This window comes from Danio aesculapii, chromosome 6, assembly GCF_903798145.1.
Source record: "Danio aesculapii chromosome 6, fDanAes4.1, whole genome shotgun sequence".
NCBI classification, from domain to species: Eukaryota; Metazoa; Chordata; class Actinopteri; order Cypriniformes; family Danionidae; genus Danio; species Danio aesculapii.
The window spans coordinates 13344327-13367441 of NC_079440.1; positions in this window are offsets into that span (position 1 = coordinate 13344327).

The window sequence follows — 23115 nt, forward strand, 5'->3', positions numbered from 1 at the left end:
ATTAATGTAAACTTGACTGAGTGCTTCACTTCCACTTTAAAGGGACCGTTCACCCAAAAAATTTAATTTTGTCATCATTTACTCAACCTTCACTTGTTCCAATCCTGTTTAAGTTTCTTTCATCTGTTGAACTGAAAACAGAAAACCTATAACCACAATTCATACTTTTGTTATACTGGTTATAATTTATTTTTACCGGTTAAAAATGTTCAGCTTTAATCAAAATATAATGTTTTGCGCTCAACTAAAGAAAGAAAATCAAACAGGTTTGGAACATATTAGAGGTGGGTAAATGATGACAAAATTTTAATTTACTTTAAACCATGTTTATTTGTGAGGTGGTATTAACTAACTCACTACTCTGTAAAAAAAAAAACTATAATTTGGTGGACACTTTATAAATATTATTTTAATTGAACAACTATTAATTTTAAATGTATTATCCAAGCACTATGTTGCTTTATCTAATAATAAATATAATTTAATTAAATTCAAGTTCAACGCCGCTTCGTTTTAAACTAACATACTGTAGTCATTTTGTTTAAGCCAGGTTTTAGTAAGACATTAAGATTAGGATTATTAGTGCATTAAGATTGTTGTCTGCTCATTTCCAATACGTGCTTTAGGTGCAAGTGGCCTGACGTTTAGAAGACCGAACTTAAAATAAAAAAATAAAAAAAGTATTATCACTTATTTGCCATTTTGCTGGTTAGATTTTTAATAGATTTTTTTCTAGAACACATAGTAAATTAAATTCTTGATCTAATAATACGAGGAACAGACAGTTTCTATGAAGTTAGCCAGATATGCATTACTGTGATTAAAGTGGGACGAGCAAAAGTCTACATGGCTAAAATGTGGATTTTCACTAACTAGTCAAAGCATCCTGAAGATGTTGTCCAACAGGAATTCAGCTCCAGTACTGCTGTGGTGCAGCCCATCAGCATGGGCAAGCCTAGGACAATCCTAGAAAAGATTCCAATTGTTAATAAAGAGCAGATTTTGTTCTTCACACCATGTTAATAGCCATTCATTCAGAGCAAAAAGTCTGCTGAACCTTTCTAGTCCACAGCAGTAAGTAGAAAACTGTCCAGAAATGATGATCTGCATTGCAAGTGAAGTGCATCGGACCGTTTCAACCTGGTCCTCTGCTACCTGGATTTGATACAGCAAACTTTAAATTTCTAGTCTATATCTGTCACAATGATTTACACCTAATATGGATACATCAGAAACAAGCAAATGAGAAAATAAGTGAGTGATTTTAGACACTTAAAAGGTTAAAAGATTAATGTCATTAGTTCAGTGTTACCCAGCTGGATAATGATTATCAAATAATATTGTTTGTTAAATGAAGTATTTTTACATTTATTTCCAATTCAGTTAGTTACTTAAAAATACTTACATTTGAGGTCACTCAAACGGCTGTTTGAGAGAATACTGAACAATTTCAGGGTTTATGTGGATGTTCTGAGAAGGAAAAAAGCAGGCTTTATGTACATTTGTGTGAATGAATAAAAAATGTTTTGAAGTACATAACTTAGACACAATTTGTCACACAGGTAACTGTTTAAGTAACGCAAATAATAACAAATGCGTAATATTACTCACAAACAATATAAGGAAAGAATATTAGATAGCATCGCGGCTAGAAAATAATATAAGCAACCCTGCTCAAGACACTTGCTACACACTGTATATGTAAGGGAAGACAATAAATAAATAAACATATTTGTGGAAAAAAGCCGTCTAATAAGTACAAATGTATAAAGTTATCCGTTTAATTTGAAATTAACGTTCGCTTGCAATGGCTTTCATGGAAGCTTCGTGTTCAATGACAATAAAATATTTCGACATAAATCAATATTTTACATCAAATTATTTATATTTGTGTGAGGTAGACGTGTAATTTTGAGTGATTATGTATATCCAGCCGATTGTTATTATCGCAAAATAATAATGTTTACCCAATCTTATACAACAGCAATCGCTTCGCGAGACGTTCCTAAAACAGGTTACACGACATAATGATGCGTGTAAGTGTAGATATTTGTGTGCAAATCGTATCTAATTTGTATATTTATTTTGCCAACTTACTCACCTTCCGTGTGTTAGAGATGACAGCAGTCACGAAATGGAGGAAAGGAGCCGTTACAAATCGCTATTTGAAAACGCTCCTGCGACCTGCACCTGCGCAGGTCGAGATGACTGGTGCGCGCGTCCGCGTCATGTTTATATTATTTTGTTAGTTCCGGTTAATTTTTTTTTATTTTATTTTTTGGCAACACAATTAATTCCATTCCATTAATCCAAGAAACAGATGAAAAAAACATTTAATTCAGAAAAATAAAAAAGTACAAAATACTGTATTCATTAGCAAGTTATCTTTGTTGGTTTATTAAAACAAACTGGAGGAATACTTTTTATTAATAAACCAGAGCCCATAGCCTATATACTTAAGTTTAGTAATATCTTAAATATTTTTCATGAGTGGATTTTTGAAGAACTGTGTTATATAGTTCTATTTTTATAAAAATAACAACAACAATAATAATAGCTTAATATTTATTATTATGATTGTTAATATTATTATTGCAGCAGTTGTTGTTGTTATTATTATTGTTTTAAATGTCAAAATTCAAGGGTCTAATGAGGTTAAGTTACAGAAAATTGAATTAGTCCCCTATAATAATTATCATTTTCAGAATTGTACAAGCCTGTGCATGTTTTTGTCTCCCTTTTCCCCCCTCTGTTGTGGCTCATTTGTATTTTATCCTCCAAAATTACTTTTACATTTTCAAATTTTTTCACAATTTCCCAGTCAGTCTCCTAACAGCAATCAAGTTAACATTTAGACTCTAATCATTGATATTCTTGTGTTCACAGTGAGTGCCACACACACACACAAAAAGAAAAACACACCAAATTTCATATCATTCTAAAAGCACAAATAACTAAGTAAATATTAAGTAAATGAACATCCATCTCATTTTCTGGTCTCCACAATTGTCTATTTAATTATCACAAAAAAAAAATCTCTTGGTTCCTTTAAGTGCTAGCTTTTAGAGGAGAGATCCACCAGGAACCATTATATAAGTTCATAGATCTTTCAGTAACTCTTTTTTTGGAAAATTGAGTTCCTCCAATAACTTTCAGAGTGCTTCGAGGTCTTAGTGTAAGGAAACAGTGACTCCAGAACCTCAGTATTGATAAAAAAAATGCTTGTAGGATCCCAGTTACTGCAAAAGGGTCCTGCAAGCACTGCAAAGACTGTCAGTGGTTCCTCAAGGAACCCCATTTTGAGAGAAAGAGCTTTGAGGCACTTAAAATACATTTTAAAGTTCCTTCAGTACTCAATGGGGTACTTGAAGCACCGTTACTTTTTACAGTGTGTGTTTGTGTTTATATGTATAGAGTGTATCCTGTGTGCATATGTATGGAGTGTGTGTATATGTATAGAGTATTGTGTGTGTGTATATGTTTAGAGTGTATCCTGTGTGTATATGTACCTTGAGCATGTATCCTCCTGTAGCTGAGTGGTTAAGCATTCGGATTCTGACACAGGAGACCTGGGTTCAAAGCCTGTCTCTGACAGTATGTGTATGGACTGTATCATATGTGAATTGTAAGTGTATGTATGTAGTGTTTACTATACTGAGTATGTCGTGTATATGTGTGAATATGTATAGAGTGTATATGTATGAACTGTATCTTGCAAATGTATAGAGTGTATCCTGTGTTGATATGTATGAAGTGTATCCTGTATATGTATGAAGTGTGCATTTGTGTAGAAAGTATCCTTTTGTGGGTCAGTATTGCGTATGGAGTGTATCGTGTGTGTGTATATGTATAGAGTTTATCCTGTGTGTATATTTATGAAGTGTATGTGTATAGAGTGTATCGTGTGTGTATATGTATGAAGTGTATCATGTATGTATATGTATAGAGTTTATCCTGTGTGTATATGTATGGAGTGTATTGTGTGTGTATATGTATGAAGTGTATAGGTATAGAGTGTATCGTGTTTGTATAAGTCTGAAGTGTGTCGTGTGTGTGTAAATGTATGAAGTGTATCTTGTATATGTATAGAGTGTATCATATGTATGAAGTATATTGTGTGTGCATTTGTGTAGTACGTATCCTTCTGTGAGTCAGTGGTTAAGCGTTCAGACTCTGACACTGGAGACATGGCTTCAAACCCTGTCTCTGACAGCATATGTAAGGACTGTATCATGTGTGTATGTGAATTGTGAGTGTATGTATGTGGTGTATATGAACTGAGTATATCATATGTGTGCATATGTTTGGAGTGTAAACTTCCTGTATATTTATGAATTGTATATGTATAGACTGTATCCTGTATCATGAGGATAGTGTGTCCTCCTGTGGCTGAGTGGTTAAGAATTCAGAATCTGAATCTGGAGTGATAGTATGTGTATGGAGAGTGTATACATGTGTATTTGAATTGTGTGTACATGTTTGGAACGTTTTCTGTGTGGATTGTATTGTGTATATATAAGGTGTGTATATGTATAGAGTGTCTCCTGTGTGTATATGTTGGAAGTGTATGTGTATTGTGTGTTTGTGTTTATATGTATAGAGTGTATCCTGTGTGCAAATGTATGGAGTGTGTGTATATGTATAGAGTATTGTGTGTGTGTGTGTGTGTGTGTGTATATGTATAGAGTGTATCCTGTGTGCATATGTATGGAGTGTATCGTGAGTGTTTATGTACAGTATAGTGTTTCGTGTGTGTGTGTGTGTATATGTATGAAGTGTGTATGTATAGAGTGTATTGTGTGTGTATATGTATGAAGTGTATCGTGTGTGTGTGTATATGTATAGAGTGTATCCTTGTGGATATGTATGTGTACCTTGTGTATCCACCTGTGGCTGAGTGGTTAAGCATTCAGATTGTGACACGGAAGACCTGGGTTCAAAGCCTGTCTCTGACAGAGTGTGTGTGTCTGTGTGTATATATATCAATTGTATGTGTGTTTGGAGTGTATTTTGTATGGAGTGTGTATATGTACCTAGTACCTTGCATACTGTGTGTATATGGACCTTGTTAAAAGTGTATCCGCATGTGGCTGAGTGGTTAAGCATTCAGATTCTGACACCGGAGACCTGGGTTCAAAGCCTGTCTCTGACAGTATGTGTGTGGACTGTATCACATGTGAATTGTCAGTGTATGTATGTAGTGTATATGAAATCAATAAATAAATGTAATTTATTTATTTGAAAATGAAAAAGTACTGACACCTGTCAGCGGCAGTGGGGTAGTGGCAAGTGTGTTGACACATGCACTCCGGTGCTCACTGTGACCTGAGTTTAATTCTGCCTCGCGGTCCTATGCCGATCCTTCCCCCCTCTCTGCTCCCCATGCTTTCCTGTCAATAATCTTTACTGTCCTGTCGAATAAAGGTGAAAACCCTGAAGAAAACAATAATAATAATAAAAAAGAAAAAGTACTGACAACTAACCACAGAGTTATGGGCTCAGAAAACTATCAAGGAATCAGGAATATAAACATGCATTATAGATGTAACACGAACGTCTGCCACTTTACAGTATACAACATACTTTGTTGACATTCGGGTAAACTGTACAACCCAGAATAAACAGTACTAACTCAAAAGGATAAGAGTTGGTTCTCTATAGGACAAAAATGATTGATCTTATTTTATTTTACATTTTTGCATTTATGAGGAAAAAGGTTTGTCAGGGGTGTGACACCTCTCTGTTATGGACATGACAGATGTGAAATTGGCACTTGTGTGACTTTGGTAAATCAAATATAATTGTTTGAAAACATTAACAGAAATATTTTGAGTATTTTTACAGTACTGTAATACAAGCCTAAGCAAACAACGTAGAAAGGTTTCACTATTTTAGTGAAAACAGCAGTTTATTTCTTTGTTGAATGATTCAGTAGTTTGACCGAATCATCTCACTTATTAGACATTACTACCACCTACTGGAAGATTTAGATTCTTATTTTGAGGATTATTTTCATTATAAAAAAAAATATTATTTTTCATATTAAAATGCAATAAAGTACAATAAACTTTATTCTTTGAAATAAAGGGATACATGTAGTTCACACACACACAAATGACTTTTGTCATCATTTACACACATTTGAGCTATTTAAATTTGTATTAATTTCTTTGTATTGCACATTATTTTTGTAAATGTTCACTTGCTTACTACTTTTTTTTACATTTAACTCAATAATGAATTGAAATCATCTTTCGGTGGTATTCAGAGTCAATTTTATAACATTAAACACAATTTTATCAATAATTTGCATCAATTCAATTCAATTCAACCAATAATAACTTTTAAGTGGTCACTTAGGTGGTCTTTATTTTTTCCCAAGGCCATAAGTATTACATGTTTAATGAAATAATGTATTAATTTCATTCATGTGTTTCAGTGAAAGTAGACTGACCCATTTCAAGACTCTGAAAAGTGTGGAATCTTTACTCTTAATACTCTTTAAAATATTTAATTCTTGATGACGCGGTGGCGCAGTGGGTATCACAATTGCCTTACAGCAAGAAGGTCGCTGATTCGAGCCTCAGCTGGGTCAATTGTCATGTTTTCCCAATGTTTTGCATGTTTTCCCCATGTTCGCGTGGGTTTCCTCCGGGTGCTCCAGTTTCCACCACAAGTCCAAAGACATGTGCTAAAGGTGAATTGGGTAAGCTAAACTGTCCGTGGTGTATGTGTGTGAATGAGTGTGTATGGATGTTTCCCAGTGATGGGTTGCAGCTGGAATGGCATCTACTGCATAAAACATATGCTGGATAAGTGGCGGTTCATTCTGCTGTGGCGACCCCAGATTAATAAAGGGACAAAGCTGAAAAAAAATGAAAGATTGAATATCTGCAAGATTTATTCTTTTTTGTATCTGTGTGTGTGTGTGTGTGTGTGTGTGTGTGTGTGTGTTATTTTGAAGTTTTTTCCGGTCATTCAGGTGACATCTTCTGTCTGGAGCATCAGGCCAATCTTCTGCTGTCCAGAATCAGGTGGTTTGTCTTGGTCGGGCATCTCAGCTGAGACCTGTCCACTATGGGTGACCCTACCAGTACCTGTGAAGTACCAGTGGCGTAGCTCTCAGCATCACTGATGCACACAAGCCCTCACAGCACGTCAAGCTGCAAACCGTGTGAGGGACCCTAACCTACCCTAACCCAACAGCCAACACTAACAACCCTAACAACAACCACTAATGTGCCAAAAACCACTCAGAGGAGACCAGCAACACGCAAGAAACTGCCTAGAAAACCTTGCTAAACGTATGTCAACCTACAGCAAACCATCCAAAAGGACCCAGCAACCCAAGAGCCAAATATCAACAGCACCGACAATCACCAAAACATCCAGCAATGTGATCAAAACTTGAATTAAAAGTGAAATTTGATATATTGGAAACTTATTCTATAACTATATACAGTATGTACATACATGCCCATGATCTTCCATCTCGCACTAGGATGGTTCAGTGCCTGGGCTTCTTCCTCCGGGGCTCCTTGGGCAGTGGCTCCTTACTGATGTCCACCATGATATGAGGTGGGACGCTGGACTCAGATCTGATCTCCGTGATGAGCACACGTCCATCAGGCTGCTCGGTCTCCAGCAGTGCAGGCCGGTCCAGCTTCTCCCACAGCCGCTGCTTTATCTCCAATCCTTGCTGGAGGTTGTATCGGCGTGTGCGCTTCTTCACGGTGGAGTCCATCACACTGCTGTAGATGTGCTGATATTCCTGCACAGTTCGGCCGTGGATGGAGAGCGGCTCCTCCTGCGGGTAGAGGACAGGAAGGACAGCCGCGTTCTTCAGGTGTCGCTCCTCCATGGAAGTGTCCGACATGCAGGTGTTGGTGTCAGGCTTGGCCACCGCTGCGCACTCCTCAACAGAAGAGACGCGATCCAGCAAGAAGTTCTTGAGGTGTCTGGGGAGAGTCCTGGTCCTTCTTGAGCGTCGCAGAGTCATCATGAACAACTTCCCAAACTGATGAAAGTCAGCCAACAGGAGATTAGTTCAGAGTTTTGTAGCGAGATGATCAGGATTGATGACTTTATAAGCAGTTGTGTGGATTTGTAGACCAACTCAGGTTGCCATGGTGACAGATTGACGAGCGTCATTTAAATGTAAACAATAATTGATTTCAGCGTTAAGTCAATTAGAGCAGCATGAACTGATGGTATATAGTACAGTTTTTGTTAAATGTTATTAAATACAGAAAATATCCTAATAATTATTAGGTATAATAATAGAGGGCCCATATAGCCTGCCTAAATAAATAAATATTGTCCCCGTTTTCTTTATTTTAATATTTTAACTTTTGAACTTGAAAATCGTCATACTGTACGTTTCCACGTCAGAAATCTGGTCACGTTACTACGACAAAAGTACATTTATTGAACAGTAAAATATTACTGATTTCGATCTATATGGCATTAAGTTTATATTAGAAAGTATTTTAGAAAAATAAAAAAATATATAAACTCATTCATTTCCCCATGATTCTGTAAAAATCCAGTATATTCAAAAGCAATGGAACAGAAACAAGTTAATATTTAAACCAGCAGCTTGATTACGAGTAGGCTTACTTTAATTAAAAATAATAAGTTAATACTGAAACTTAAACTTAACTGTAAAATATTTTAGATAGCCTATTTATAACAAAAGTCAAAACGGAATTATAGGCCTTTTTCACGGACGGCCGATGTTTTTTTCCTAAATGAACCATTGGTGAAAGCTTATAGGTAGTGTACGAAAATGATTTTGTAAAGTGAGAATAATAAAATGGCAGCATAATATTTTAAAGGGATAGCGCATCCCAAAATGAAAATTTTCAACATTACTCCAGTCTTCAGTGTCACGTGATCGTTTGGAAATCAGTGTAATTTGAGGATTTAGGATGTTCTATTATGATCAGTTATTATTGGTACAAAATCACTAATAATGATTCTTATAATTGTTAGAGCTGAAAAGTTTGTCTTTCTTTACATTACAGTGGAAACTGTGATACATTTTACTTTTAGGATTTTTTTTTTATTAAAAAGATCGAAAATTATAGCTTTTATTTCCAATGTTTTTTTTTTTTTACATTATAAAGGTTTATATTAATATTTTAAAAGAGTCTTATTTATTAATACAGTTATCTTCTGTAAACGAAATTTCTGCTCCCTCCTCTGTGCACCATCAGAGGAAGCTGTCACCCGAGCTTTAATCGGGATCATTCGAACTTCATCCCCCACAATCCTTCATTCCTGGGACTCACTGAAACACTTTTCTGGTAAAATAAAAACAAAAACAAAAAACTTGAAAGTAAAAATGTTAAAATAAAATGTATAATATATAATGTAGGTGACGCGGTAACGCAGTAGGTATGCTTTTTTTGCCAGAAAAGTGTTGCAGCGAGTGTCAGAAATGAAGGATTGTGGGGGATGAAGTTCAAATGACCCCGACTAAAGCCTCACAGCAAGAAGGTCGCTGGTTCGAGGTTAGGTTCGGTATGTATGTTTACTGTATGTATTACTGTATTATCTGAAAGTGCTACCACAGACAATAACAGAAACACGTCAGTTAAACAATTGTAAAGATGTTCTGTAATAATTACAAATAAGATCTTTGGAAATCAAAATATCTATTAATCTACATAGAATTTACAATATGAACTCTCTCTTAAGGTTAAGTCAAAAATAATTTGCTTGTGACTTGTGTTTATTTCCCCAGATGACCACCCTTTTTCATGGTGCCATTTACTGTGATAAGGCTCCCTGGTCCTCAAAGCAGGAATCAAACTTAGGTCGCCATGATCACCATAATGCTATGATGACAGTAACCACGAGGTTACTGCAGACACATTGCAGACTTTAAATTGAAAGTATAATCTACAGTATAAATGCACTTAGCTTATTGTCTGGTGTCATTACTGTATATCATTAGATTGTAGATCAGGTAAAAACGATGAAATCTGTTGAGTGATTCATGTGGATTTCATAGTATTACACAGATTGCCATCAGTGGAGAACCATTGAATTTTCAAAATCATATGAATGTAACAAAGCCTTGTTTAATGAAATCATTGATTCAATACAATAAATTTGTTTTAAAAGCTTTATGAAGCATTGTTTCGAAAACACCCATCACTAGACCACTGCCTGCTATTGTTTTTGGCTTTGGAATTGCCCCTTTGTTTTGATTATTATATGACCTGTTAATTCGATTCAATTCAAGTTTATTCCAGCCATGACTCAATTGTTTCTATGAGTTTCTTTCTTCTGTTGAACATAAAACAAAATATCTTAAAGAATAAAGCAGGAAAACAGCCATTGTCATTTAAAACAAAAGGTCCCATGTAAGAATTCTGGCCAAGATTTGGCATAAATCTGGCACAGCAGACATTCATCCAGCACTGGCATACAGCATGTGGGCCAAACATGGCCCTGGTTTGGCAGAGGTGGCAGCATATGTGTGTATACATGTTTGGAGTGTAAACTGAAGAGTGTATCCTCCTGTGGTTCAATGGTTAAGCATTCACAATCTGACACCGGAGACCTGGCTTCAAACCTTGTCTCTGACAGTATGTGTATATGTTTGGAGTGTGTATGTATGAAGTGTATCGTGTGTGTATATGTATGGAGTGTATCGTGTGTGTTTATGTATGAAGTTTATTGTATATGTATAGAGTGTATCCTGTGTGTATGAGTTAAAAGTGTATTGTGTGTGTGTATATGTATAGAGTGTATCCTGTGTGTGTATATGTTTGGAGTGTTTCCTGTATATGTTTTGAGTGTATCCTGTGGCTCAGCGATTAAGCATTCAGAATCTGACACCGCAGACCTGGGTTCAAATCTTGTCTTTAACAGTATCTGTATGGAGTGTGTATATGTATAGAGTGTCTCTTGTGTGTATATTTATTGTGTGTATATGTATGGAATGTATCCTGTGTGTATATGTATGAAAAGTATTTTGTGCATATGTATGGAGTGTATATGTATAGTCTACTGTGTGTGTGTGCATATGTACAGTATAGAGTGTATGTGTTTATATGTATAGAGTGTATCTTGTGTGTATACTTAGAAGAATGGAGTGTATACTCCTGTGGCTGAGTGGTTAAGCATTCGCACTCTGACACTGGAGACTGGGGTTCAAAGCTTGTCTCTGACAGTATAAGTTTGGACAGTGAATACATGTGTTGTGTAAATGTGTGTAGTGTTTTGTATACGTAAGCTGTGTATATGTATAGAGTGTCTCCTGTGTCTATATGTTTTGTGTGTATATTCATGGAGTGTATCGTGTGTGTATATGTATGAAGTGTATTGTGTATATGTATAGAGTGTATCGTGTGTGTGTGTGTTTTATGTATAGAGTGTATCGTGTGTGTATATGTATAAAGTGTATCGTGCACTGTAAAAATGAAAGGGTTCCTGGAGGGCACTTTTTGGGGTTTTTCCACATTGCCACACCAGCGGAACCTCTAAATAACCTCCAGGCACCATTTCAAAAAAAGGCCAGTTCTTTGAGGAACTTCTAGGGTCCTGGAGGAACCCTCTTATTAACACTGTAAAATGAAAGGTTCATTGAGGCACATTTTTGGGGTTCTTCACATTGCCACGCCGGCGGAACCCTCTAAAGAACCTCTAGGGCACATTTCAAAAGGAGCAGTTCTCTGAGGAACCCTCTTATTAAGAATGATCAGGAACCACCTTGAGTGCTTTAAGCACCATTTATTTTTTAATGCTTGTTTTTCCTATCTCTCTTAATTTATGGTTTGTGCAAACATGTTTGATCACAAATTCAATAGACATCTATCTATCTATCTATCTATCTATCTATCTATCTATACATGTTTATAGATTTTTAAAAAATACAAAAATCGCATTTTTCATAAATAATGACTTTTATTAATCAATATACATCACAATTACATTCACATAATATGATTAATAATGTAATATACATTTAATGCAAATAATCAAATTTAAATAATGTCTAGCATAACAGCCAGCAACATCTTTAGGCTGTCCACCTGCTTCACATTGAGTTGTCCCTATAAAAATAAATTAAAAAGTAGTTAACCTGAGAAGTTATGAAAACAAAGGAAATTTACAATATTCCCAGAGCCATTTTTTTTTTTACTTATCAAGACATATTCACAAAAGATATGCAGAACATTTCTGAATAACAAAAGGAAACATCAATAAAATTAGGAATTGTCTCAATTTAAATAAAAGATTTTTTTTCACTGCTTGCAGAGTGCCCATATACATCAATAAAGGCAAAATCCATATGTAAACCTCTCAAATATCTGAGCACAAGCAGAAATAAGACAACACAAAAGCTGTCTGAAACCACTCCCTCCTTAGTGCACCCCACATATTTTCCCACTCATTCACACAGATAATGCACTATAATTTTGAGTGTACTGCATTTGCGATATTGTTATTTTATTCAGGTTGTAGTTATTAGCTTTTTTAAAAATGAACCATTAGTTGATTAAAAACACATTAAATAAAGAGAAAATTATATGAGTTAAAAATTTAAATCATTATGCATGAAGGTCAAATAATGTTTTTGGACTAAATTTAAGTGGCCTTTGAAATACAGAAATTAATATTACAGGGCTCAACAATAAGTTTTTACAATAATTCAATGTAAAAACATGTATATACAGTACTTAATAAGTGCATTGTACCATATTATTAATTTAACTTTAAGTACTGTGGTTAAGGTGCCTTAATATAAGTTGGTCTTGTTTTTTAAAACATATAAATGAAAGTAAAGCAGTCTGTCAAGTTTACATTATTTGCGAATTGTTTTCTACTTTAATGAAAATATATATTACAAACTCGATTAATTTAACCATTTAGAAGAAAATGCCATGTTTTACTGTAGTTTTTAGAGCTAGGGTGCAGCTATTTTGGAATGTCGCTGTGTCTGACGTCACGGGGTTGGTTCCGTTCCCTCAACTGAACTGATATCGTGGAAATATTGGACTGAACATGAAGACTGAAAAGCCTAATTTAACACAATGCGTGAAGTTGTGGACATGCATCGCAAAGCTGGTACAAATACAAGGAACAGACCTGTGTCTAAAATAGAAACTTTTTTTATATGTTTACTATTTTTCTTTTCTCTCTCACACTGGTGCAGCGCTGCCTGGCACAGTGATTTACATTCAGACTAATGCACGATTACAATAATCTTTCAACATTGAATATGAAGCACGAAAAAACCTGTGAAGTGAAAAACGGCACCGATCTTAGTTTGGTTTGAACATGAACAGAAGTGAGGGGCTACATAGTGAAAAGTGTAAGTACCCGCCTCCATTACGCCAGGTACCAGATCTTGTTAAAGACATTGAGGCAATTAGGCATCGTAATACAGAGAGTGGACCATAAGCACATCAACAATCAGTAATAAAAGACAAATTTAAAAATGTATAAATGTATTTTATGTTTCGACATACAGTTTCAAGTCAGAATTATTAGCCCCATTGAATTATAGCACCCTTGTTTATTTTTTTTTCCCTAATTTCCAAATTTTAACACATTTCTAAACATAATAGTTATAATAACTCATTTCTAATAACTGTTTTATTTTATCTTTGCCATGATGAGAGGAAATAATATTTTACTAGATATTTTCACAACACTAGTATTCAGCTTAAAGTGACATTTAAAGGCTTAACCAGTTTAATTGGTTAACTAGGCAGGTTAGGGTAATTAGGCAAGTTATTGTATAACGATGGTTTGTTTTGTAGACTATCGAAAAAAATATAAATTCAAGAGTTCACACTTAGCTGATGATTCATCAATAGCTTGTTTGGCATGCTGTCCCGGGAGAGAGCCCCAAGCTCAAGGGATCCTCGAGCCCGGGGCTTCCTCCCGTTTGCAGAGCGAGAGGGAGCCTGAGCTCGGTGGATCTCAGAACTCCCCGTCTGCAGTAGCTAAGGGAACACGTGAGGAAAAAAGAAGGGGCTAGACAAATGTTTCATTGTTATGCATGATGTATATTTTTTGGATGGGAGGAAACCGGAGAACCCGGGGAACCCCCACGCGGACACGGGGAGAACATACAAACTCCTCACAGAAACACCCTACCGACCTGGCAGGACCAGGATTGGCAGTGTTCTTGCTGTGGGGCTAACAGTGCTAACCACTGGGCCTCCGTGCCGCCCGATCTAAGGTTAAGGAGGAGAATGGGGAGGAAGGGGGGTTTCTTCCAAACGAAGATAAGGTGGACTGAAAAACTGTGGTTATTTATAGTAGCTTATGGCTCATATGATTGGACGACACTGATTAGCTTAATACGAGACCGGCTGTGATAAATCATAAGCACGTGATCCTCTCGAAATTAGTTTATTAATAAACCTCACTTAAAAGGGCTAATAATTTTGACCTTAAAATGGCTTTAAAAAAATTAAAAACAGCTTTTATTCTAGCTGAAATAAAACAAATAAGACTTTCTCCAGAAAAAAAAATATTATCAGACATACTGTGAAAATTTCGTTCCTCCGCTAAACATCATTTAGGAAATATAAAAAAAAAAGTCTCCAGTCTCCATGTTCAATCCATTACTTAACTTCCGTTACTCAACCTTCACTTGTTCCAATCCTGTTTAATTTCTTTCATCCGTTGACTGAAAACAGAAAACCTATAACCACAATACATACTTTTGTTATACTGGTTATAATTTATTTTTACCGGTTAAAAATGTTTAGCTTTAATCAAAATATAATGTTTTGCGCCTCAACTAAAGAAAGAAAATCAAACAGGTTTGGAAAATATTAGAGGTGGGTAAATGATGACAAAATTTTAATTTACTTTAAACCATGTTTATTTGTGAGGTGGTATTAACTAACTCACTACTCTGTAAAAAAAAAAAACTATAATTTGGTGGACACTTTATAAATATTATTTTAATTGAACAACTATTAATTTTAAATGTATTATCCAAGCACTATGTTGCTTTATCTAATAATAATATAATTTAATTAAATTCAAGTTTCAACGCGGCTTCGTTTAAACTAACATACTGTAGTCATTTTGTTTAAGCCAGGTTTCAGTAAGACATTAAGATTAGGGTTATTAGTGCATTAAGATTGTTTGTCTGTTCATTTACAATACGTGCTTTAGGTGCAAGTGGACTGACGTTTAGAAGACCGAACTTAAAAAAAAAAATTTTTAAAAAAATATTTTCACTTATTGCCATTTGGCTGGTTTGATTTTTTTAAAGATTTTTTCTAGAACACATTAGTAAATTAAATTCTTGATCTAATAATACGAGGAACAGACAGTTCTATAGAGTTAGCCAGATATGCATCACTGTGATTAAAGTGGTACAAGCAAAGTCTACATGGCTAAATGTGGATTTTCACTAACTAGTCAAAGCATCCTGAAGATGTTGTCCAACAGGGGATTCAGCTCCAGTACTGCTGTGGTGCAGCCCATCAGCATGGGCAAGTCTAGGACGATCCTAGAAAAGATTCCAATTGTTATAAAGAGCAGATTTTGTTCTTCACACCATGTTAATAGCCATTCATTCAGAGCAAAAAGTCTGCTGAACCTTTCATGTCCACAGCAGTAAGTAGAAAAACTGTCCAGAAATGATGATCTGCATTGCAAGGAAAGTGCATCGGACCATTTCAACCTGGTCCTCTGCTACCTGGATTTGATACAGCAAACTTTAAATTTCTAGTCTATATCTGTCACAATGATTTACCATCCAATATGGATACATCAGAAACTAGCAAATGAGAAAATAAGTGAGTGATTTTAGACACTTAAAAGGTTAAAAGTTTAATGTCATTAGTTCAGTGTTACCCAGCTGGATAATGATTATCAAATAATATTGTTTGTTAAATGAAGTATTTTTACATTTATTTCCAATTCAGTTAGTTACTTAAAAAAATACTTACATTTGAGGTGACTCAAACGGCTGTTTGAGAGAATACTGAACAATTTCAGGGTTTATGTGGATGTTCTGAGAAGGAAAAAAGTACATTATTTGTGTGAATGAATAAAAAATGTTTTGAAGTACATAACTTAGACACAATTTGTCACACAGGTAACTGTTTAAGAAACGCAAATAATAACAAATGCGTAATATTACTCACAAACAATATAAGGAAAGAATAATAAATAGCATTGCGGCTAGAAAATAATATAAGCAACCCTGCTCAAGACACTTGCTACACACTGTATATGTAAGGGAAGACAATAAATAAATAAACATATTTGTGGAAAAAAGCCGTCTAATAAGTACAAAAGTATAAAGTTATCTGTTTAATTTGAAATTAACGTTCGTTTGCAATGGCTTTCATGGAAGCTTCGTGTTCAATGACAATAAAATATTTCGACATAAATCAATATTTTACATCAAATTATTTATATTTGTGTGAGGTAGACGTGTAATTTTGAGTGATTATGTATATCCAGCCGATTGTTATTATCGCAAAATAATAATGTTTACCCAATCTTATACAACAGCAATCGCTTCGCGAGACGTTCCTAAAACAGGTTACACGACAAAATTATGCGTGTAAATGTAGATATTTGTGTGCAAATCGTATCTAATTTGTATATTTATTTTGCCAACTTACTCACCTTCCGTGTGTTAGAGATGGCAGCAGTCACGAAATGGAGGAAAGGAGCCGTTACAACTCGCTATTTGAAAACGCTCCTGCGACCAGCACCTGCGCAGGTCGAGATGACTGGTGCGCGCGTCCGCGTCATGTTTATATTATTTTGTTAGTTCCGGTTAATTTTTTTTATTTTATTTTTTGGCAACAGAATTAATTCCATTCCATTAATCCAAGAAACAGATGAAAAAAACATTTAATTCAGAAAAATAAAAAAAGTACAAAATACTGCATTCATTAGCAAGTTATCTTTGTTGGTTTATTAAAACAAACTGGAGGAATACTTTTTATTAATAAACCAGAGCCCATAGCCTATATACTTAAGTTTAGTAATATCTTAAATATTTTTCATGAGTGGATTTTTGAAGAACTGTGTTATATAGTTCTATTTTTATAAAAATAACAACAATAATAATAATAGCTTAATATTATTATTATGATTGTTAATATTATTATTGCAGCAGTTGTTGTTGTTGTTGTTATTATTATTGTTTTAAATGTCAAAATTCAAGGGTCTAATGAGGTTAAGTTACAGAAAATTGAATTAGTCCCCTATAATAATTATCATTTTCAGAATTGTACAAGCCTGTGCATGTTTTTGTCTCCCTTTTCCCCTCTGTTGTGGCTCATTTGTATTTTATCCTCTAAAATTACTTTTACATTTTCAAATTTTTTCACAATTTCCCAGTCAGTCTCCTAACAGCAATCAAGTTAACATTTAGACTCTAATCATTGATATTCTTGTGTTCACAGTGAGTGCCACACACACACACACAAAAAAAGAAAAACACACCAAATTTCATATCATTCTAAAAGCACAAATAACTAAGTAAATATTAAGTAAATGAACATCCATCTCATTTTCTGGTCTCCACAATTGTGTATTTAATTATGACAAAAAAAATCTCTTGGTTCCTTTAAGTGCTAGCTTTTAGAGGAGAGATCCACCAGGACCATTATAAGTTCATAAATCTTTCAGTAACTCTTTTTTTTTTTTTTTTTTGGAAAATTGAGTTCCTCCAATAACTTTTAAAGTGCTTCGAGGTCTTAGTGAAAGGAAAACAGTGACTCCAGAACCTCAGTATTGACAAAAAGTGCTTGTAGGATCCCAGTTACTGCAAAAGGGTCCTGCAAGCACTGCAAAGACTGTCAGTGGTTCCTCAAGGAACCCCATTTTGAGAGAAAGAGCTTTGAGGCACTTAAAATACATTTTAAAGTTCCTTCAGTACTCAACGGGGTACTTGAAGCACCTTTACTTTTTACAGTGTGTGTTTGTGTTTATATGTATAGAGTGTATCCTGTGTGCATATGTATGGAGTGTATGTGTGTGAATGTGTATAGAGTGTATCCTGTGTGTATATGTACCTTGAGCATGTATCCTCCTGTAGCTGAGTGGTTAAGCATTCAGATTCTGACACCGGAGACCTGGGTTCAAAGCCCGTCTCTGACAGTATGTGTATGGACTGTATCATATGTGAATTGTAAGTGTATATGTGTGAATATGTGTATATGTATGGAGTGTATCCTGTGTGGATGTGTATCCTGTATATGTATGAATTGTGCATTTGTGTAGAAAGTATCCTTTTGTGGGTCAGTGTTGCGTATGGAGTGTATCGTGTGTGTGTATATTTATAGAGTGTATCGTGTGTGTATATGTATGAAGTGTATCATGTATGTATATGTATAGAGTTTATCCTGTGTGTATATGTATGGAGTGTATAGGTATAGAGTGTATCGTGTTTGTATATGTCTGAAGTGTATCGTGTGTGTGTAAATGTATGAAGTGTAATCTGTATATGTATAGAGTGTGTGTAGTACATATCCTTCAGTGAGTCAGTGGTTAAGCATTCAGACTCTGACACTGGAGACATGGCTTCAACCCTGTCTCTGACAGTATATTGTAAGGACTGTATCATGTGTGTATGTGAATTGTGAGTGTATGTATGTGGTGTATATGAACTGAGTGTATCATATGTGTGCATATGTTTGGAGTGTAAACTTCCTGTATATTTATGAATTGTATATGTATAGAGTGTATCCTGTATCATGAGGAAAGTGTGTCCTCCTGTGGCTGAGTGGTTAAGAATTCAGAATCTGAATCTGGAGTGATAGTATGTGTATAGAGAGTGTATACATGTGTATTTGAATTGTGTGTACATGTTTGGAACGTTTTCTGTGTGGATTGTATTGTGTATATATAAGGTGTGTATATTTATAGAGTGTCTCCTGTGTGTATATGTTTGAAGTGTATCGTGTGTGTATATGTATAAAGTGTATTGTGTGTTTGTGTTTATATGTATAGAGTGTATCCTGTGTGCAAATGTATGGAGTGTGTGTATATGTATAGAGTATTGTGTGTGTGTGTATATGTATAGAGTGTCTCCTGTGTGCATATGTATGGAGTGTATCGTGAGTGTTTATGTACAGTATAGTGTTTCGTGTGTGTGTGTGTGTGTATGTATGAAGTGTATCGTGTGTGTGTGTGTATATGTATAGAGTGTATCCTTGTGGATATGTCTTTGTACCTTGTGTATCCACCTGTGGCTGAGTGGTTAAGCATTCAGATTGTGACATTGAAGACCTGGGTTCAAAGCCTGTCTCTGACAGAGTGTGTGTGTATATATGAATTGTGTGTGTATGTTTGGAGTGTATTTTGTATGGAGTGTGTGTATATGTACCTAGTACCTTGCATACTCTGTGTATATGTACCTAGTACCTTGCATACTGTGTGTATATGGACCTTGTGAAGAGTGTATCCTCCTGTGGCTGAGTGGTTAAGCATTCAGATTCTGACACCGGAGACCTGGGTTCAAAGCCTGTCTCTGACAGTATGTGTATGGACTATATCACATGTGAATTGTCAGTGTGTGTATGTAGTGTATATGAAATAAATAAATGTACTTTATTTATTTATAAATGAAAAAGTACTGACAACTGTCAGCGCCAGTGGGGTAGTGGCAAGTGTGTTGACACATGCACTCCGGTGCTCACTGTGACCTGAGTTTGATTCTGCCTCGCGGTCCTATGCCGATCCTTCCCCCCTCTCTGCTCCCCATGCTTTCCTGTCAATAATCTCTAATGTCCTGTCTAATAAAGGTGAAAACCCTGAAGAAAACAATAATAATAATAAAAAAGAAAAAGTACTGACAACTAACCACAGAGTTATGGGCTCAGAAAACTATCAAGGAATCAGGAATATAAACATGCATTATAGATGTAGCACAAACGTCTGCCACTTTACAGTATACAACATACTTTGTAGACATTCGGGTAAACTGTACAACCCAGAATAAACAGTACTAACTCAAAAGGATAAGAGTTGGTTCTCTATAGGACAAAATGATTGATCTTATTTTATTTTACATTTTTGCATTATGAGGATAAAGGTTTGTCAGGGGTGTGACACCTCTCTGTTATGGACGTGACAGATGTGAAATTGGCACTTGTGTGACTTTGGTAAATCAAATAAAATTGTTTGAAAACATTAACAGAAATATTTTGAGTATTTTTACAGTACTGTAATACAAGCCTAAGCAAACAACATAGAAAGGTTTCACTATTTTAGTGAAAACAGCAGTTTATTTCTTTGTTGAATGATTCAGTAGTTTGACCGAATCGTCTCACTTATTAGACATTACTACCACCTACTGGAAGATTTAGATTCTTATTTTGAGGATTATTTTCATTATAAAAAAATCTCATTTTTTTAAATAAAGGGATAGTTCACACACACACAAATGACTTTGGTCATCATTTACACACATTTGAGCTATTTAAATTTGTATTAATTTCTTTGTATTGCACATTATTTTCGTAAATGTTCACTTGCTTACTACTTTTTTTTACATTTAACTCAATAATGAACTGAAATCATCTTTCGGTGGTATTCAGAGTCAATTTTATAACATTAAACACAATTTTCTCAATAATTTACATCAATTCAATTCAACCAATAATAACTTTTAAGTGGTCACTTAGGTGGTCTTTATTTTTTCCCAAGGCCGTAAGTATTACATGTTTAATGAAATAATGTATTAATTTCATGCATGTGTTTCAGTGAAAGTAGACTGACCCATTTCAAGACTCTGAAAAGTGTTTTTTCCAATAAACAAAAATTCTTTAAATTAAGAATCTTTATTCTTAATACTCTTTAACATATTTAATTCTTGGTGACGGGGTGGCGCTGTGGGAAGCACAATTGCCTGACAACAAGAAGGTCGCTGGTTCGAGCCTCTGCTGGGTCAGTTGCCGTTTCTGTGTGGAGTTTGCTTGTTTTCCCCATGTTTTGCATGTTTTCCCCATGTTCGCGTGGGTTTCCTCCGGGTGCTCCAGTTTCCCCCACAAGTCCAAAGACATGTGCTAAAGGTGGATTGGGTAAGCTAAATTGTCCGTAGTGTATGTGTGTGAATAAGTGTGTATGGATGTTTCCCAGTGATGGGTTGCAGCTGGAATGGCATCTGCTGCATAAAACATATGTTGGATAAGTGGCGGTTCATTCTGCTGTGGTGACCCCAGATTAATAAAGGGACTAAGCCAAAAAAAAAAATGAAAGATTGAATATTTAATTCTTAATGTCTGCAAGATTGATTCTTTTTTGTATCTGTGTGTGTGTGTGTGTGTGTGTGTGTGTGTGTGTGTGTGTGCGTGTGTGTGTTATTTTGAAGTTTTTTCCGGTCATTCAGGTGACATCTTCTGTCTGGAGCATCAGGCCAATCTTCTGCTGTCCAGAATCAGGTGGTTTGTCTTGGTCGGGCATCTCAGCTGAGACCTGTCCACTATGGGTGACCCTACCAGTACCTGTGAAGTACCAGTGGCGTAGCTCTCAGCATCACTGATGCACACAAGCCCTCACAGCACGTCAAGCTGCAAAACCGTGGTGAGGGACCCTAACCTACCCTAACCCAACAGCCAACACTAACAACCCTAACAACAACCACTAATGTGCCAAAAAACCACTCAGAGGAGACCAGCAACACGCAAGAAACTGCCTAGAAAACCTTGCTAAACGCATGTCAACCTACAGCAAACCATCCAAAAAGACCCAGCAAGCCAAGAGCCAAATATCAACAGCACCGACAATCACCAAAACATCCAGCAATGTGATCAAAACTTGAATTAAAAGTGATATTTGATGTATTGGAAACTTATTCTATAACTATATACAGTATGTACATACATGCCCATGATCTTCCATCTCGCACTAGGATGGCTCAGTGCCTGGGCTTCTTCCTCCGGGGCTCCTTGGGCAGTGGCTCCTTACTGATGTCCACCATGATATGAGGTGGGACGCTGGACTCAGATCTGATCTCCGTGATGAGCACACGTCCATCAGGCTGCTCGGTCTCCAGCAGTGCAGGCCGGTCCAGCTTCTCCCACAGCCGCTGCTTTATCTCCAATCCTTGCTGGAGGTTGTATCGGCGTGTGCGCTTCTTCACGGTGGAGTCCATCACACTGCTGTAGATGTGCTGATATTCCTGCACAGTCCGGCCGTGGATGGAGAGCGGCTCCTCCTGCGGATAGAGCACAGGAAGGACAGCCGCGTTCTTCAGGTGTCGCTCCTCCATGGAAGTGTCCGACATGCAGGTGTTGGTGTCAGGCTTGGCCACCGCTGCGCGCTCCTCAACAGAAGAGACGCGATCCAGCAAGAAGTTCTTGAGGTGTCTGGGGAGAGTCCTGGTCCTTCTTGAGCGTCGCAGAGTCATCATGAACAACTTCCCAAACTGATGAAAGTCAGCCAACAGGAGATTAGTTCAGAGTTTTGTAGCGAGATGATCAGGATTGATGACTTTATAAGCAGTTGTGTGGATTTGTAAACCAACTCAGGTTGCCATGGTGACAGATTGACGAGGGTCATTTAAATGTAAACAATAATTGATTTCAGCGTTAAGTCAATTAGAGCAGCATGAACTGATGGTATACAGTACAGTTTTTGTTAAATGTTATTAAATACAGAAAATATCCTAATAATTATTAGGTATAATAATAGAGGGCCCATATAGCCTGCCTAAATAAATAAATATTGTCCCCGTTTTCTTTATTTTAATATTTTAACTTTTGAACTTGAAAATCGTCATACTGTACGTTTCCACGTCAGAAATCTGGTCACGTTACTACGACAAAAGTACATTTATTGAACAGTAAAATATTACTGATTTCGATCTATATGGCATTGAGTTTATATTAGAAAGTATTTTAGAAAAATAAAACAAATATAAAACTCATTCATTTCCCCATGATTCTGTAAAAATCCAGTATATTCAAAAGCAATGGAACAGAAACAAGTGTTAATATTTAGACCAGCAGCTTGATTACGAGTAGGCTTACTTTAATAAAAAAAAATAATAAGTTAATACTGAAACTTAAACTTAATTGTTAAATATTTTAGATAGCCTATTCATAACAAAAGTGAAAACGGAATTATAGGTCTTTTTCACGGACGGCCGATGTTTTCTTT